This window comes from Hyperolius riggenbachi, chromosome 1 (genome assembly GCF_040937935.1).
Source record: "Hyperolius riggenbachi isolate aHypRig1 chromosome 1, aHypRig1.pri, whole genome shotgun sequence".
In the NCBI taxonomy this organism is placed as follows: Eukaryota; Metazoa; Chordata; class Amphibia; order Anura; family Hyperoliidae; genus Hyperolius; species Hyperolius riggenbachi.
The window spans coordinates 470,180,165-470,199,111 of NC_090646.1; the positions used below are offsets into that span (position 1 = coordinate 470,180,165).

Consider the following 18,947-nt stretch of genomic DNA (forward strand, 5'->3'; position numbering starts at 1 on the left):
CTCTTAGGCTCAATGCAATTGATAGATACGTGGCGAATGCTCAACCCATCTGGTAAAGACTTTTCATTTTATTCACCCCTTCACTCTAAATACTCAAGAATAGATTTTATTTTTATTATGCAACGAGATCTTCACAGGTTATCCAATACTGATATAGGTATCAGCTCAATCTCAGATCATGCGCCAGTCTCCGCTTCTCTTCGGGCAGGCACTAAAATGGATAAACAATGGATTTGGAGACTAAACCCTTCTCTACTCTCAGATGAGGCTAAATGCCATGAGGTTAAAAAAGACTTACTTGAATACTTTAGACTAAATGATGTAGACGAAGTAAAACCTATGCTTCTTTGGGAAGCACATAAGGCGTATATTAGAGGTACATTCGTTAGAATGGGAGCGCAGGCAAAGAGAGAGAGTGAGACCCTGATTGACAACCAAATCAAAATTATTAGAGCCCTGGAAATGGAACACAAGAGCTCTCCTTCCCTTTTTGATATTCAAAAATTAAAAGAGGCCAGAACAGTATTACTGGTATTACTAAATCGTAAAGCCCAAAGATCTTTCCTCTACAGGAAAAAATTGTTTTATCAAGAGGGGAATAAACCTGGAAGAATGTTAGCTAAAGCCTTAAGGCAAAGAAAGATGGAACTACAGGTAGCTGCAATCCGCAAAAGTGATAACAAATTGGTACACAAAACTAAAGAGATTGCTGAACAATTTAAAATGTTTTATCAAAAGCTTTATAATTTGATACCCTCGGGGGGTACTGCAGCTAGAGCTCAGAAGATCCAGGCCTTCTTGCAGGAGAATGGTCTGTCTGGATTAAATGATACTGACGTCTTAGAACTTGAGTCAGAAATTACAGCGAACGAGCTTTCAGAAGCTTTGAAACAATCAAAACCCGGGAAGAGTCCAGGCCCAGATGGCCTCATACTCTACTACTACAAATTGTTTCAATCTACCTTATCACCATATTTTTTGAAAGCCTTTAACGCTGTAACTCTTGACCAGGCGCACTCCAAAGAACTCCTGGAGGCACATATTACTGTGCTGTATAAAGAGGGGAAAGATAGGTGTTCGTGTACTGGATACAGGCCCATCTCCCTACTAAATAATGACCTTAAATTATTTTCAAAAATTATCGCAAACAGGCTGATTAAGTTCATACCACAACTCATCTCTACTGATCAGGTCGGGTTTGTCCCGGGCCGAGAAGCCCGGGACAACACCATCAAAACACTGGACATACAACACTGGCTTTCCCGGCGGTCGGTGGAGGGGTTTTTACTCTCCACCGACGCCGAGAAGGCCTTTGATCGAGTTGCTTGGGACTACCTTGATGCTACCTTGAGGGGGATGGGCCTGGGCCAGGCCATGATGAATTGGATTTCCCTACTATACAGTGACCCAACTGCCCGTGTTAAGGTTAACTGCACCCTTTCTGACAGCTTTCCTCTGCATAATGGCACCAGACAGGGGTGCCCCCTCTCTCCACTGATTTTTATCTTATCACTTGAACCCTTTCTTAACTTTGTTAGGAGATTGGAATCTATCCAGGGGGTGACCATTGGTTCTAAACATTGTAAAGTAGCTGCATTTGCAGATGATTTGATTTTTTATTTAACTCAACCCCTGATTTCCATTCCAAATCTTTTGAGGGCCTTTGAGATCTTTGGGGAACTATCCAATCTCAAGATAAACTATGGGAAATCCACGGCCATGGCCATATCTCTTCCAGATAATGTAATTAATACCTGCAAGGCTAATTTTCCCTTTCAATGGGCTGATGAAAAATTTACATATTTGGGCATACAAATCCCCCGAAATTTAAAGAACCTTTTCAATTACAATTTCCTACCCCTTATCTCTAATATAAGACGGGATGTGGATCGGTGGAGAGAGGGGACACTCTCCTGGTTTGGCAGAGTGGCTAGCTTAAAAATGAATGTTCTCCCTCGGATCTTATATATTTTCCAGACAGTCCCCATCTTCCTTAAGAGGGCCTGGATCAATGAGCTTCAGAAAGTCCTCACAGAATTTATTTGGAAAGATAAGCCCACTAGAATAAGAAGTTCAAAACTTGTGTACCCAAAGGAAAGAGGTGGTCTGGGCCTACCAGACATACTCAGATACTACCAAGCGGCTCGCTTATCGAGAATTATAGATTGGCACTGTAATAGGAATAATAAAGATTGGGTCATTTTAGAGGAAGAAATGTATGGTCCATACCTGAAGTGGTCCCCTTGGTCTCTTACACCTAAAAGGGGTAATACACGCCTCCATGAACTACATAGACACCCTCTAATTGGCCATTGTGTAAAGGGCTTTAAACAACTATGCCTTGACACCAAAATTTCCTCTATTCCTGGTCCTTTAACGTCGTTGAGAATATGCGAATCTTTCCCCCCGGGAGAAGATACCTCCTTTCTCAAAAATTACTCCAAATACCCAGATTTACTCCTGATGAATCTTATTACTAAGAATGATCCGCTGGTTATGAAACCTATGTCGGATCTAAACTCAGAGACAGTTTCACCAATTCCTTTTTGGGCTTATTTCCAAATCAGAAGTTTTCTCTCGACTTTAAAGGACCTTTCCTTTTCATCACGCCCAATTACTTTATTGGAACAAATATGCCTACAAAAGGTTCCTCAGAGACATGTCCTATCACACCTTTACAAGAATCTATTAACCCTCACTCACATCCCACAATTTCTGTTCAAGGCCCAGTGGGAACAAACCCTCTGCAAGGAATTTTCCACCCAAGAATGGTCTAGAGTATGTGAATTAATTCACAAAAGTTCCCTGAATGTCACCACCCAGGAATGTAACTATAAAGTGTTCTCATTCTGGTACAGAACCCCTTCACTTATCCATAAATTTGACGACACTGTCCCTGACGAATGTTGGAGATGTGGGGAAAGCCCTGGAGACTTAATACATATATGGTGGAGGTGCCCGAACCTCACAGAATTCTGGAAAAAAAAGTACAAACCCTAATTAAACAGATTGCAGATTTTGATGTTCCTTGGGAACCAGAAGCCTTCCTTCTCCATAGAATGGCACATACAGGCAAAAGATATGGGAAGTCTCTTCCCTGCCATCTTCTGAACGCGGCCAGGGCATGTATTCCTATCCTATGGCGATCCCAGACATCTCCAACAGTCAAAATGTGGCTAGATCGTGTACAGGCTATTGCTGAGGTTGAGGACCTTATCCATAACAAGGCTGAAGCTTCCCACAAGTTTGTAGTAAATTGGGCATTGTGGTTTGAGTTTAAGGACTCCAGTGAATACAAGTCTTTGATGCGCTGATGTTTACATCCTTGCCCCATAAACGGGCACCTCTGTCTTTTTTCTTAACCTTGGATATGCAAATATGCGCGCATGAGCATGACCTGGTTGCACCATTTTCAGGGTAACGTAATTCTCTAGTAGTCGCCACCCTGGATACTTTAGACATAAGGACACCCTAGACACCTAGACACCTAATTACTTCAGTTCGAACCCTTTATATAGGGTTTCACGGACACCCATCATATGATAAGGCACACACCCCTACTGTTAGTAATATGATAACGCCACATGTAGCTGAAATACACCATGTCTTAGTGGCAGAGTTTCTGATTTTTGAATATGCGTTAATGAACCTCTTTTCTATCTTTGACTCACATAACAATGTGAGAGAAAAGCATATATAGTTCTGGAGTTTTGTGGACCAATCACTGTTACTAGTATTTCCATGTGGATGTTGTAATTTCGCAGTGTTACATGTGTGTTGTTACCAATCTTGATGTACCTTTTATACTTACTAATGGTCTGATATTGAACCAAAGTTCGTCTTTTTGCATTTTTGTATGTACTTAATCCTTTTTTCGAAATAAAAATTGTTACAAAAAAAAAGTGTAAAATATTGGTATTAAATGCCAATATTTTACTATGGCCTAAGACTACTCTCACACAGAGGAAGCAGGAAATTTGGACGCCCAGCAGCAAATGGAGGATTTGGGCTTTTAGGCGCTCAAAGCACAAATTTGGGCCCACGATAATTATTGTTTTGAAAATTACAATGTTATTGTAACGTTAATGTTTTGAATTCACAAATTATTCATCTTTGAAAATTATAATTTTAAAATGTATCATTTTCAACATTATAAGGTTAGGAAGGGGGGTTTTAAGGTAAGGCATCAGAAAGGGGGAGTTTAGGGTTAGAGTCAAGAACGGGGTTTCAGATTTAGGTGTCAAGAAGAGGGTTTTAGTGTAAGGTGTCAGGAAGGGTGGTTTTAAGGTTAGGCATCAAGAAGGGGAGTTTTAGGGTTAGGCGTCAGGGAGGGTGGTTTTAGGATTAGGTGTCAGTAAAGGTGGTTTTACACAGGGCTGTGGAGTCGGAGTCGTGCAGTCGGAGTCGGAGAAATTTTGGGTGCCTGGAGTCGGAGTCGGGAAAAATTGCACCGACTCCGACTCCTAATGAATTTGTAACTGTAATTAAAATAGAAAATATGATAAAATGTTCTATTTCTCAGATAATAGTTATTAAAAATAAAGTATATATACAGTAATAGCTGTGCTCAGTCCACAAAAATGAAATAAACAAATCAAAATTAGTTACTTGTGCTGCTTCAATAAAGCAGTCCCAGTATTTTTAAAGTTAAATATACATATCTGATTGTGACTGTATATATGATATGTACACAGGAATCTTTTATATATACTAAATATAGTATATTCATACATCTATGCTGTAAGAATAAAGCCTGATGTGTAGCTGTGTCACTAATATAGATGGTCAATGAGATGGAAATAATTTTGCATTGATGCTGATTTATGCAAATGTATGCACTCCCTTTGCTCATGAAATCAAATAATTTGATATGTTGTTAAAATTTGGTTTGGTGACTACAAATTAAAGGGTACCTGAGACGGATGAAAAGTAAAGTTTTATACATACCTGGGGCTTCCTCCAGCCCCCTTCAGGCCAATCAGATCCTCGCTGTCCTCCACCACCACCTGGATCTTCTGCTATGAGTCCTGGTAATTCAGCCAGTCAGCGCAGTCCAGCCACGTGCCGCTCCCACAGCGAGGAACATTCTGCACCTGCGCAATAGTGCTGCGCAGGTGTAGTACGCTTCCGGCGGCGGAGTGTGTGCATGCACACTATGCCAGACTGGCTCAAGTACTTGGACTCATAGCAGAAGATGCAGGTGGTGGAGGAGGACAACGAGGAACTGATTAGCCTGAAGGGGGCTGAAGGAAGACCCAAGTATGTATAAAACTTTAATTTAATCTGTCTCAGGTTTACTTTGTTACACAGTAGTACTATAGCTGCAGGGAATCCACTGAGAATGTTGTGCACATTGAACAGAGAGGTGCTGTCTGTCAACCCATAAACCTTGTTCAGATTGTGCATGAAGAATGTGTAATAGAGGAAGAATCTCCTTGTTCCCCTGCTAAGCACCTGCACATCATTCTTACATGTACCCACAGTTACATTGCCTAGGGCCTGATAGATGTTCTTTGTTCTGGTTTGTACCTTTTACAAGTACTCTTACCAAGGACTAGTTTTAGTCTAAAGGGAATACATATAGTAGTCTACATATCCTTCTCACTTCAGTTGTCTTGTAAAATTCCTAAGCGTTGGCAGTTAAGAGACGAATTTCACGTTACATACTGTTAATCAACAAAATTGTAATATGCAAATTAGAGGAGGAGGAGTCGGAGTCGGTGGAATCCTAAACTGAGGAGTCGGAGTCGGTGGATTTTTGGACCGACTCCACAGCCCTGGTTTTACAGTAAGCCATCAAGAAAAGAGGTTTTAGGGTTATGCATTGGAGGGTTCTGTGTGAGAGTAGCGTTAGCTTAACTTATCGGGCATTTGTGGCCTTGGCTGAACAGAAATCCGGCCCTGATAGCATGAGGAAGGTCAGAAAGATAAGCCAATTGAGGTCATAGCCAGCAATAAAAGCTTTCTTTTGGTAGTGTGGGCAAGGGTTTAGGCATTTGTAAGTGTTTATTGCTGTCTGGGCCCCTGGTGAGAAGGTTCCCCTCACTTCCAATAACAGGGTCACACAGAGATAACCCTGTACAAAACAAATCATTTGTACTGTATCTGGAGTTACACCTTAATTACACTTGTAATAATGTATAGCGCCACTGTTTTTTTCTTTCTCTTTGCTGTTCATTACAAAGCATTATTCAGTATTTTTTGCTGCTGAAAACTAGCATGCATAGCAGTTGAGCTAGTAGTCACATTCCTTAACAGTCAGTTCTATGAACTGGAGCCAAATCTTTCTTATTCATGCAGATTAGAGCATTAAGGTCTTTTCAGAACTTGTTCTCGCAATAGAGACTTCTGTTAAGCATGCCAGTAAAAATGTAATGACTTTCTATTTACTGTCTCATTTTAGTATTTTCATCCTGATATATAGTCATGTGCTGAATGGATAACAGATATTAATACAAAGCTGATTTCCCATGCAAACGAGTTGTGCTAAGCAGGGAGGAAATAAAGGACTAAAAAGAGAAGTCTTAGGTAAGAAGGGGTTATTGGCCGTGCCAGGAAATACTATATCGCTGATGTATTTCCCAAGTTCATGTGAAATGCATAAATCCATAAACCTCCCTTTGAAGCCTTATTTTCAATGTACATATTATGCTCAGCCTATTAAGCCTCCAAGTACAAGTTGAGTTTATATCTATAGTCTTGTATGTAATTAATGCAATTTTACCCACAGGGCATTATTACACCCTTTTCTACAACAACATGTGCTAGGACAGGTTTTGCAGTTACATGTGTTATCTGCTCTGTGCTGTGCTGTCTCAGACGCCAGCCTGGAAATCACCCAATTTGTTCAGTAATTTGAAGAATATTTTCCATACTCAGTGGATTCCCCATCTTCTACCCAGGTTATTTCTGCTGAAAAACTTTTTTTGATGGAGGATATTAGTTGTTCAGAGAGACCAGACACTAACAGTTGTGTGGTGTACAAGATGGGTCATAAATGTCACTGAAACTATTTCCATATTTGTACTGTTTCTGTTTATATTGAGTTCTCGTGGCTTTATGGCAAGATATATTATGGCCACAGCAGGGCAAGAAATACTTTCAGGTAAAACAAAAAAGCCTTCGTAAATTCCCTAAAAAAACAGAATACTTCTTCCTACACATTATCAGTTTTTCAGTTTTAAGGGCACACAACCTTTTGTAGACACTGGGTTTTCCTGGCCCTATAGCTAATAGTTTCTGTCTTTGGTACTTTTGGCCCCAGGTACTTCTGACAAGCTTGCAGGTATTTCTCCTGAAATAGCAGTCTGATGTGTGTTTGCAAGTACTGTAATATGAAGAACATATTACAGTAATATGAAGAACATACTCCAAGACACATTTTTTTTATGATGTAAGATCATAACTAGGCTTTATTAGTGTTCAGCTTTGGCTGTTTACAAATCTGACCAGGACATTTGCCATGCGAGCCAAAGTGAATGAAGACAAACAATGACGATGTTTGGGTGTGTGTGTGCTCACTGAATAGGACAGGTGTAAGCAGGACTCCCCATAATACTGTACCATGTCACTCCTGGTCTGTTCTAGACCTAGTCCATCAATCAGGGCCAAGATAGAGCAGGGATGTATTTTCTTCATCTTGATGGTGGCAGGCACCCTACTGGATGTCTGATGAATGCCTGGTCTTACCCTGCTATATCTGTACAAAAAGGGTCTGAGAGCTGTGCTACCATCCATTTTAGATGCAGATCTTGGTGCATTTAGCTGTAGTGGTTCTGTAGGCTGCTGTGTATTGTCTAAGGTAGTGTAGGAAACGGTACTAGGGAAGCTGAATGTTAACACACTCACTGTTGTGTGCTGCTGCTGCAGGCTGTTATCTGTAAGGTTAGATCGTGTTCCATTCATTAGTTGCAGTCAAGGCCGGTTCTCTCATGAAGCAAGGTGAAATGCACTGTGTTTGCAGCTTTCACTTACAGCAGGTATTATTAATGTGACAGCTCTTGATTGTCTTACTGACAAGTGTTGGACTAGTCCATCTCCTCATGGGGTATTATCAAGGTTTCTGTTATTTTCAGAAACATTTCCTGGACAGCATGGGTACAGACCTGTGTGTGAGCAAGGAGTTGGTTGGATATTTGTAGTGCTTTAAACAAAAATAAAGGAAACTTTGAGAAATCCCCATGAAGAGATGAACTAGTCCAAAACCTCTCAGTTAAAGGTTCATAGCCATCAAATTATAATAGATACATTTAATTTGCATTCTTAAAATTACATTTAGCATTGCTTTTTGGTCTCTTCAAGCCCTTTATACCTTCCAGATGGTTCTGGGCCTCCATGAGCTGTCTGTGTTTTCCAAATTATAATAGACTAGCTGACCTAAGCCTGTTTAAAAACAAGCTCTAGGTCTTTCACCGCATGTCACTGCACGTGCGCCCACCCGCGACGTGCACCCGTCGCGTGTGTGCGCACACGCCCGCTGGCCCCGTCCGCCCCTTGAAGCTGCGCGTCACTCCTCCTCAGTGTCTCTGCGCACATGCGCAGTTTGTTTAGAGCAGGGACACACACTGGAGGCAGAGACAGTTGGCTTTTATTAGGTAGGAAACTGTGAGGGGAGGGTCACACTTGAGCCTGTGGAAAAACTGCAGTGTTTTTCTATGGAAGAATCTGCATACTTGGAATAGGCATCGCATGCAATGTGCGGAAAAAAAAAAAGCAGCAGTGCTGGATTTTTTTTTGCCACTGAGGGAAAATGAGTTTCCGCATGCATTTTCCCGCAAGTGTGATCCCTGCTACTGTACTGTGCTGTAAATGCATTTGTGTCTGTCACAGTGTGCTTGCAGACTATGGGCTTGATTCAGAAAAGGGTGCTAAGTGTTAGCACGCCAGTGAAAAGCCACTTTGCATGTGCTAACATGCTTTGCACGTGCTAAGTAGTTAGCACATGCAAACTACTTAGCACCGTAGTTAGCACATGTAAACTACTTAGCACCGTAGTTAGCACATGTAAACTACTTAGCACCGTAGTTAGCACATGTAAACTACTTAGCACCGTAGTTAGCACATGTAAACTACTTAGCACCCTAGTTTTTAAAAAAAATCAGTGTTTATTCAACAAAGAAAAGGAACATATGACAGAATATGCAGTGTAGCAGTGCGCCTCCTAACTTTTCCAACAGTAGCTTCAGCATCAATTATCACTGTGGAAGATGAGAGGTATTGTTAACAATAATATAATGATCGTCACATAATATATAGAGCTCAGATTGAATTTAAATTTCCACATATTCTATCTTTTACAAGATCATAATTAGCAAGACCAGGGGTATCTAACCATGGAGCTTAGCACCCTAGTTAGAACGGTGTTAAGTAGTAGTTTGCATGTCCTAACTACAGTGCTAAGTAGTTTGCATGTGCTAACTACGGTGCTACGTTTGCATGTGATAACTACGGTGCTAAGTAGTTTGTATGTGCTAGCACCGTTTACTGAATCGAGCCCTATATGTCTTCTACATACTGCTAGTGTTGGCGTGCCCCTCTTCCTTGACTTTATCATATACTGGGGTGAATTCACAAAAGCTTAGCAAACTTAGGTTTACGGACATGTTAAGTTTATTGGCATTCATACAATTTACATAGCACATTACACAATGTGCATAACTTGCTATATACATGCAACATATGTGATGCATGTATATAGCAAATTATGCAACTTGCGTAACTGTATTTATTGTACAGTGCTACGTAATATGTTGGCACTTTATAAATACAAGAAATAATAATGTAAATTGCATAAATAGCATTAAAGTGCACTGTGTGCACATGTTGTGACCAGGCTGAGCCTTGTTTTTCCCAGACTGTTGCCCCTTTCATCCTATTATCACCTATTATCATGGTATATTTGTTCCATGCTCTCTCTTTGCCCCCAGAATTCAATTTCCTTTACCTGAAATACTGTTTTTCTCTGGGTGTCACTGAGTGACTACCTTTATCTCTTGAGTAACTAACTTTTTCGTGACCAGAAGCTAAAAGATGACCTTCCTCTGCGGGTCTAGCAAGTGGTATACAGAGGCTCTGTGGTGGAGGAGGGGAATTCTGACAGAAGGTAAATGAGCGGGAGGGAGGGGGTTTGCAGGCTGGCTACCTATACTTGGGGCACCTACCTGGCTAATCTATACTGGGGGCAATTATACCTGGCTACCGATACTGGAGGCACCTATACCTGGCTACCTATACTAGGCCAACAATACCTGGCTATCTATACAGGGGGAAACTATATCTTGTTATCCATACTGGGGGCACCTAATTGGCTAACCTATACAGGGGGTACTATACCTGGTTACCTATACTGGGGGCACCTATACTTGGCTACCTATACTGGGGGCACTTATACTTGGTTACCTATACTTGGGGCACCTATACCTGACTACCTATACCGGGCCATCTTTACATGGGTATCTATACTGGAGGCACCTAAAGTTGGCTACCTATACTGGAGATGCCTATACTTGACTATCTATACCTGACTACCTATATTGGGGACACCTATACTTGGCTACCTATACTTGGCTACCTATACTGGGGGAGCCTATACCTGGCTATCTATACTGGGGGCACCTATACCTGGATAAACTATAATGGGGAAACCTATAATGTGGGCATCTACACTTGGCTACCTATACTGGGGGCACCTATACCTGACTACCTACACCGGGCCACCTTTACATGGGTATCTATACTGGGGGCACTTATAGTTGGCTACCTATACTGGAGGTGCCTATACTTGGCTATCTATACCTGACTACCTATATTGGGGACACCTATACTTAGCTACCTATACTGGGGGCGCCTAAACCGGGCTATCTATCCTGGGGGCACCTATACCTGGATAAACTATTATGGGGGAACCTATAATGTGGGCATCTATACTTGGCTACCTATACTAGGAGCACCTATACTTGGCTATCTATACTGGGGGCACCTATACCTAGTTACCTATACTGGGGCACCCATACCTGGCTTCATTTACTGGGTCGCATATACCTAGTTTCCTATACAAGAGGCAACTATACCTGGCTACCTACCTACTTATACTGAGGGTGGGGTTTTTTTTTTGGGGGGGGGGGGTGCACCGTGGCTATAACATGCAGTGCAAATTGTCAGGTGCTGTGTGATCATTACAAATCAGGGGAGGGAGCATTCTCACAAGCAAAAAAGTCTAGAACGGGTCCTGCATGGAGGCCGTAAAAGCTAAAGCATGCCAAACATTCAATGCCATCAGGAAATAACTACCACCTCAAACCACCTGTAAAGGTCTGTCTGAAAGTGTCATCACCCCAATCCTACTCTACAGAGGTGAAGTATGGGGCCCCATCACCTACCCATATTAATTACAATGGGAATCTAGCCCAACAGAAACATCCCACCTGGAATTCTGCAAACACCTCTCCCATGTCCATCTGAGTACTTCAAACAATGCCTGCCGAGCTCAGTAGATTCCCATTGCTGCTTGAGATACATAAGAGAGTGCCCACCTACAGAACAGCAGCTCTGACTCACCCTACTACAATGCCATGCAGCACAATGCAGACCAAGAAAAGCCACATGCCTGAAAAAAGTGGTCAACTCTATTCCCTCCAAACTCATATCCCCAGGCCCTAGCAAGAGCCCAGATAAAACATACTACAGCCAATAACAAAGAGGACTATGGATAAATGGAGGAGTGAAATAAAACAAAAGCTAACCATATACCAGTCTCTATGAAGAGAATATAAACTGGCCTTGCTGACTTGGAAAATCTCCAACACTCTCAAGAGAGGCAAATCTTGAGTGTCTACAAACTGACTGCTCACAACCTGGAAATGAGTCTGGGAGACACAGACAGACGTACACCCCAGGGAAAATACAACATGCCAACACTGTGTGCAGAATACCCTTAAATATGAGAATCACTTCCTGCTACACTGCCCCAAATATACTGCAACCAGGGACATCTTCTTTAAGAAATTGATGAAACTATTCCCTGACTTTTCCTCATTAGCAGATGAGAGAAAACTCTACATTATACTGGGAGAAGAGGAATCCAAAGTGACAACTGCTGCACACTATATCACCGCATCAAAAGAAGATGCAAGCTGCTTGCATTAGATATACCAAGCAGTAGAGCACGTAGAGCCGATTCACCTGTGCTCACGGTTGAGGAAGGTACCTTGTATCAAAAGTTTAGCGTACCGGGCACTCGGTAAAATACAGGTTTTATTGATCCATATATGTCAGTGCACAAGAAGACAAAAATTACCAAAGAGTGGGGTACAAAACGGTGGCCCTACAGCCATTTTGCGGACTTCCGCTTCCTTAGAGGCCCAAATGTAGAGTGACAAATGTAACAAGCTGACTCTGCGCTTAAATAGAGTAAATCTTACTCTCACCCAGTCCAAGACGCCATTCTCGGAGATCCAGAAGTCATACACTCTGCCAGACATTACTTCCTGTATGAAAAACCTCTGAATGAAGCAAGTCAGAAGAAAACCCTCTAACTACATGTCTGTTTTATCCCCCCTTGAGTAAATTAAAGTAACACTATTGATTAAAATAACTTTTTTTCTAATGCTGTATGCTAGGGCACACATTACCACAAGTACTAGGTACAATTTCTTTCTTCATACAGCTCTGCCTCTCTGCTGTAAAATCAACCTGTAATTTCCAGATACAGAAAGTGTTGGCTCTGCAGGACTGGACCATGTTCCTGCAGAGGGGGTTGCCATCAACTCCTCAGGGTGTAGTGTATTAATCACCTTGCTGAAGGAATTTTATTCAGGTGGTGGTGAGGGGCTACGTTTCCAGCAATAATAATGTGTGTTTATTGTCTTCACTTCTCTGACTGTTTACAAAGGCATTAGGCCCCGTTCACACTGCACACGTTTCCAGCCGCGTTTTGGAAACGCGTGCAGGTGGCCGACACGTACGGCATCAGACAGTGCATAGAGTGCACTGTCTGATGTTCACACTGCATGCGTTCCGGACCTGTGCGGTCCAGGAACGCATGCTGCACGCATTTTTTGCCAAAACGCGTAACTGTCCCATTCACTTTTCAGTGATGGGATCAGCCACGCAACGCATACAAACGCGGATGGCGTGCGTTCGTACGCGTTGCGTTCCGTGTGCGTGCCTGTCCGCGTTTGTAATGTGAACGAGGCCTTATCAGGGTCTTTATCAGTAGGTCTCTCCCTCCCAGTATGGACAGCCCACAGCAGACTAGGAAGTTACAGATGGATCAGCCAGGAGTGTAATATCACAAGCAGCAAGTCCCAGTCAGTCAGGAGTAGTCTATACATATCTCCCTGACTACTTATTATTACAGTAACAGGCTACCCGTTACCTCTTCAGATTAGCCTCCTCCTCAGACTCTCCTGCATGCTGTGACACAATGAAGTATATTTGTGAGGAATGCAGGATGATTTTAAAGCAGGGAGAGAGAGAGACAGAGAACTATGTGAATAAATTAAGTGCCCCTAGCACTAGTGGTAATATGTACAAAAATATAGTCTTAAAAAAAGTTTTAATTTATAGTGTTCCTATTATGCAAAAAGAACTGTGTTAAAAAAAAAAAAAAGCAAAGTTCAAAGGAGAGGAGTAGATTTTAGAGCACAAGAGAGGAATGGGGACCAAACCATATATTTACTGTCATATAAACCATTTGGGATTTTCAAATAAAGATATTTTGGTTGTCTTGCTTTTATTTATGCTACATTTACATTATGAAGGGTAAAAAAAAAAGCTTTGGTAAACTATGCATACACTTTAAAAGTAAAAGGAACAAGTGAATGCTCTAAATGAAGTTGTGTTATGTGTATTCACTAAACAATGAACCCTTAAAATTGTGTTCAGTAGATATGTATTTTTTAAAAACTGCATGACATACAGGCCCTTGTTCAATTCACTTTTTCTCCTAAGTTTTTTCCTAGGACATAATTTTTCATCTTCTGTTTAAAATAACTTTTCAGTACTCTGCAATTGTAGAAGTATCAAAAAGTAGGTGAGTATTAGTTTACTTGTTGGTGGCCTAAAAGGCATTTTATTGATAAATTGTGAAAATATCACCTAGTAGGAAACAGAGAAAAAGTGAAATGAATAAGGGCACCGGACTTTTGTATGATTATAAATGTAGTACACAGACATAGTTTTGGTTCATCCTGAGCTAGATATCTATAACGCATTGTATCCTTCATTCAGCATGCAGGAAGCATTACACACAAACACAATGGCCTCAATTCACAAAGCATTACTGCATTAGGTAATGCTGAAAACAGCTGATTTTACCAATCACCTACTCAAATTTCAAATTTACTAAACCTATATCTGCACAGAAAATTAAAATTGCCGACTAGTGAGGTAAATTACCGACTTTTGCAGTAATTGCGTCAAGAAATATCAAGAAATTTCAATTCACAAAGATTTACGCATTCCGTTAATCAGGCAAAAGTGTTCAATATTTTTCTCCAGCTCTTACCAGCCGATAACTCGTTCTCTCCATGCACTCTCTTGACAGACAGCCAATGGAGAGAGCCTGGCAGCCAATAGAGAGATCCATACAGCCTTGCTTCTCATCTTGATTTGGTCCGACATGGTGGAAGGTGGCACTTCACTGTAACAGTGCAGAGGAAAGAGAATTTTTATGAGACTTTTCTGCATCCCTTTAGATGTGAAAATCTGTATACTGTTATACAGAAGAGTTCCCCCTGGTGGGATGCACTGGACAGAAAACTCCGACTCATACACACAGCTCCCTGCCTTACCGCTGACCTACTCCACAGCTGGTAAGAGACACTTACCGTGCAGAGCTTAGTGGGATGAAGCATGCTTTTTCAGTAAATTACCAAACCTATGCCTCATGAGGAAAACCTTTAGTGAATTTGGAATAAAAAAGTGTAAAATACCGAATGCGGTAATTTACCAAACAAAATTATTTTAGCGAACTGCTTTTAGTGAATTGAGGCTACTAGCAAAAGGTTGTCAACGTACCCTTAATCTCTTTATCAGCACTTCTTACATGTTAGATAAATGTAGTATTTTTCACTAGTTGTACATAGAAAAGTATCCATACAAGAAAAAGTTCATCGGTGGAAACCCAAGTACACACGGACCAACCTGCAGCCTGATTATCATCTGACTTTAGTCTGTTGGATGATAATCAGGCATGTGTATGCGTGCAAACAACTTGACAAGCAACCGATAACAGGCGGTTTGATCTATCCACCTGTTGGATCTATGTTGGTCTGATATCATGCAGTTGGTGCGTGTGTACAAGTTGTTTGAAAGACTTGTACTTGTTTTGAATGTGTAGTCTGTCAGTCCTCTTACGTGCGCAGTATGTTAATTGAGTTGGTTGTTTAGCCGCCTAGGCGTGTGTACATACAGGTCATGTGGTTCGTCAGGTTGTGTGGTTTGTCATGTTGGTCATGTGGTTGTGTGCATGTTGAACTTGTGTATGAGCCTTTAGCACACATCTAATTAGATGCTAATAATACTAACTTACGTGAAAATTTAATGCAAATTGTATGCAGCTTGGAACTACTCCCTGACGATTTGGAATAGCCCAGTTCCAGGATGCATTCCATTTGCGCTAAATTGGTATGCAAGCATCTCATTGGTCATGTCTTGTAGCCATAATTAAAATATCATTTTTTACATGGATTTATTATTTATTTATTTATAAAGCGCCAACATATTACGCAGCGCTGGACATTAGTTTAGGTTACAGACAATGTTTAGGTATGACATACAGCAAAATGACAATACCTGAATACAAGAAAGACCAGATCATGCAGCACAGTATGAGTACAAGGTAATGCTTAGTCAGTCACTGGATGGAGCATGGAGATTAGGCAAGTTAGGTTCACTCAAATGCATAGCATGGGTGCACAGTAATGGAGGTGCATGATCAGGTAGGACACAAAAGAAGGAGGACCCTGCCCAAAGGCTTACAGTCTAGAGGGAGAGGTAAGGACACAAGAGGTAGGGGACCAGAGTTCAGCTGTGGGTTTAGAGCACTTGTGAGGGGTAGTAGGCCAGAGTGAAAAGGTGAATTTTGAGGGCTTTCTTGAAGATGTTGGAGGAGGCTGCCCTAATGGGTGGAAGTGATACTGAATAACCTTCATTGAGCTATTAAATGTTTACACTTCATTTTTCAAACAAAAAATAACAGCCGAGGAAATAGTACCAAAATAAATATTTATTACAAAAGTATAAAATTAAATACATAAATATAATATTACAACTTATACAAAAAAAGACTGCATCATTTCCAGTAACATTTCATTTTGGTCCCTTGGTTTTTATTTTTCCTGCAGTTTCTACATACAATCTTACATTTCTGAATACCAGGCTGGGTCTAGCCATCTAACCCTCTCTAGTGCAATTTACTGATTTCATCCCTAATGTGGCTGACTGATATCCTATTGTTAAAAAAAAAGCAGAAGTGGTGGTAATGAATATCTTATCGGCACGTGATGCAGTGGTCATACATAGATTGTATATGGCAATCACCACCAATTCCTTTATTTTAGATAAAAATCAGTAAAAGGTAAAGCCCCATCTACACGATACAATTTTTTCGATTGATCGATTAAATGCGACATGTCCGATCTGGATTCGATTTGATAGTGTGGTCGAATGTCATTGTTTTGCAATGACATTCAACCACACTATCAAATCGAATCTCGATCAGACATGTCAGATTTAATCGATCAATCGAATTTGATCCGATCGAATCACACAAAAATTGTATCGTGTAGATGGGGCTTAAGAGTTTAGGGATAGCCTATTATGAACCACTTTGCTCAGAATGTTACCCTTTTTTAAACAAAACAAAAAAATAAAAGAATAGAATTTTACCCTTAACGTATAACTTCACTTTCACAAAACAAACAAAGAAAAAAAGAACAGTCCCACCAGACCAGCTAAATACATTGCAAGTCTTAACAAACTACTGTATGTTTACACTATGTTATCTAGCCATGCAGAGGCCTGGAATAACTTTATAGTGGGAAATAATTAGTGGGAGTGATTAGAAAGCATCCAAAAATAGGGCATCCCCAGCTTCTCACACACATGCTCTCTCCTTCCTTGGGTGGTGAATGGGTCAGTGCAGTAGGGTGGGAGAATGTGATACAAGGCATTTTGCTTACTAATATCAGCAGATTTTTGAGCAAACCCTGTGCCAATGCACCTATAAAGAGATAAAGGCCCCTATTCAAATCACTTTTTATCCTACGTTTTCCTTAAGGTGATATTTTCACAACTTATCAATAAAATACCATTTAAGGCACCAGAAAGCAAGAAAATACTCAGAATAATTTTGACATTGTATTAATAATGTATGAAAATATCACCTTGGAGAAAACTTATGAAAAAAAGTAAATCAATTAATGGCCAGGAAGTCTTGAAAATTCAAAGCAAAAACCAACACGATGTTATGGTTTCCAGCAGGATTCATTTGAGTATCTCACCTTTGCTGGAAAGTTATAACTGCCACAAGCTTAAACAGAAAGGTAGTTTACAACAGCGCTAAATTTCAAAATGGTTTGTATAGCACAAAAGTATTAAACACAAATGGTGTTATCCTTTATGTGTTGGTGTACATGTGTTACTTTTGAGTTTACCTTCAAAGTGTCAGTAGTTGATTAGTTGAGTTCAATTTGATCCCATTTTGACATTCACTAGTGTAGTTGGGGCTGGAGATGATGAAGGAGATGCTACTAAAATTTAAAGATTGTGACAGTTTTTTATGCAGCTTGAAAATGAACGAATTAAAAATCAGCAGTGACCGCATTTCATTGGTCCCATTATAATCTGCATTTAATGATAACAACATTTTCATTAAGTCAGCAAATTACACCATTAATTGGTCATCTCTAGCTGGAACATCAAACTAAATGTAAAGTGATGCCAAAAGCCTGTGTCCACTAGCCCTAATGTTTCAGTGTTTTACCACAATCGTCAATGTATGAGGTATAGTAGCCACATTGGCTAATCATTCATTTTCAAAAAATCTATTTATAAAAATCTACATAGGTAGTTTTACAGCATTAGATGTCTTGAAAACATTGCCTAAATGTAGGCTTACACTATGCAACAAATTAGCAACGCTTGGTACAATCAATTTACTTTGTAAAGTATCAAACACCTTGCACCACTCAATATCACTCACATTTCAGAGGATGCTCCAATGCAGTGCAAATCTATAGAAAAGTTGATTGGTTACCGCTAACCGCTTGGTTACCACTAGATTTGATGTTTCTATCAATATCAAATATAATGTGTTGATCTATTAAAAAAATAATTGGCATATGCCTACAGAAATGTATAGGTGTACAAAATAAAGGCACACAAAGAGCACACAGAGCATAAAACTGTTCACAGTGGTTCTGAGTCTGAATGACTATGTAGCTTGGTTAGTGCTTGGGAGTGATAAACAGTCCAGAACTAACCAAGCAATTTACAGTAGACCCTGGGTTTGGGAGCATAATTCATTCTGCAATCTAAAGTACTCAGATATCAAAGCAAATTTCCCCATAAGCATTAATGGAAACTTAGATGAGTCATTCCTCAATCCAAAAACATTTGTAGAGATATATTTAATACAAGGTACTACTCTACTGTATAAACTACAAATGTAAAAAAAGAATTTCACTACAACTAATAGAATCCTTGCCATCTGTTGGCGCACCCCAACCTTTGTTTTGTGTGGCGTTAAAGAGAGTCTGAAGCGAGAATAAATCTCGCTTCAGACCTCATAAATAGCAGGGGCACGTGTGCCCCTGCTAAAACGCCGCTATAGCGCGGCTTACCGGGGGTCCCTTCACCCCCAAATCCCCCTCGATACACCCGGGGAGCGCTTCCTGGTTGGGGCAGGGCTAGCCGCTGCAGCCCTGCCCCACGCGCGTCTGTCA

General features: G+C 40.7%; 1 long non-coding RNA gene across 1 annotated transcript in view; it reads right to left on the reverse strand.

Moving 5' to 3' along the window:
* LOC137521346 (uncharacterized) overlaps positions 1-18,947 on the reverse strand; it is a 485,899-nt gene that overhangs the window by 172,124 nt on the left and 294,828 nt on the right. The gene's annotated exons all lie outside the window — the stretch shown is intronic.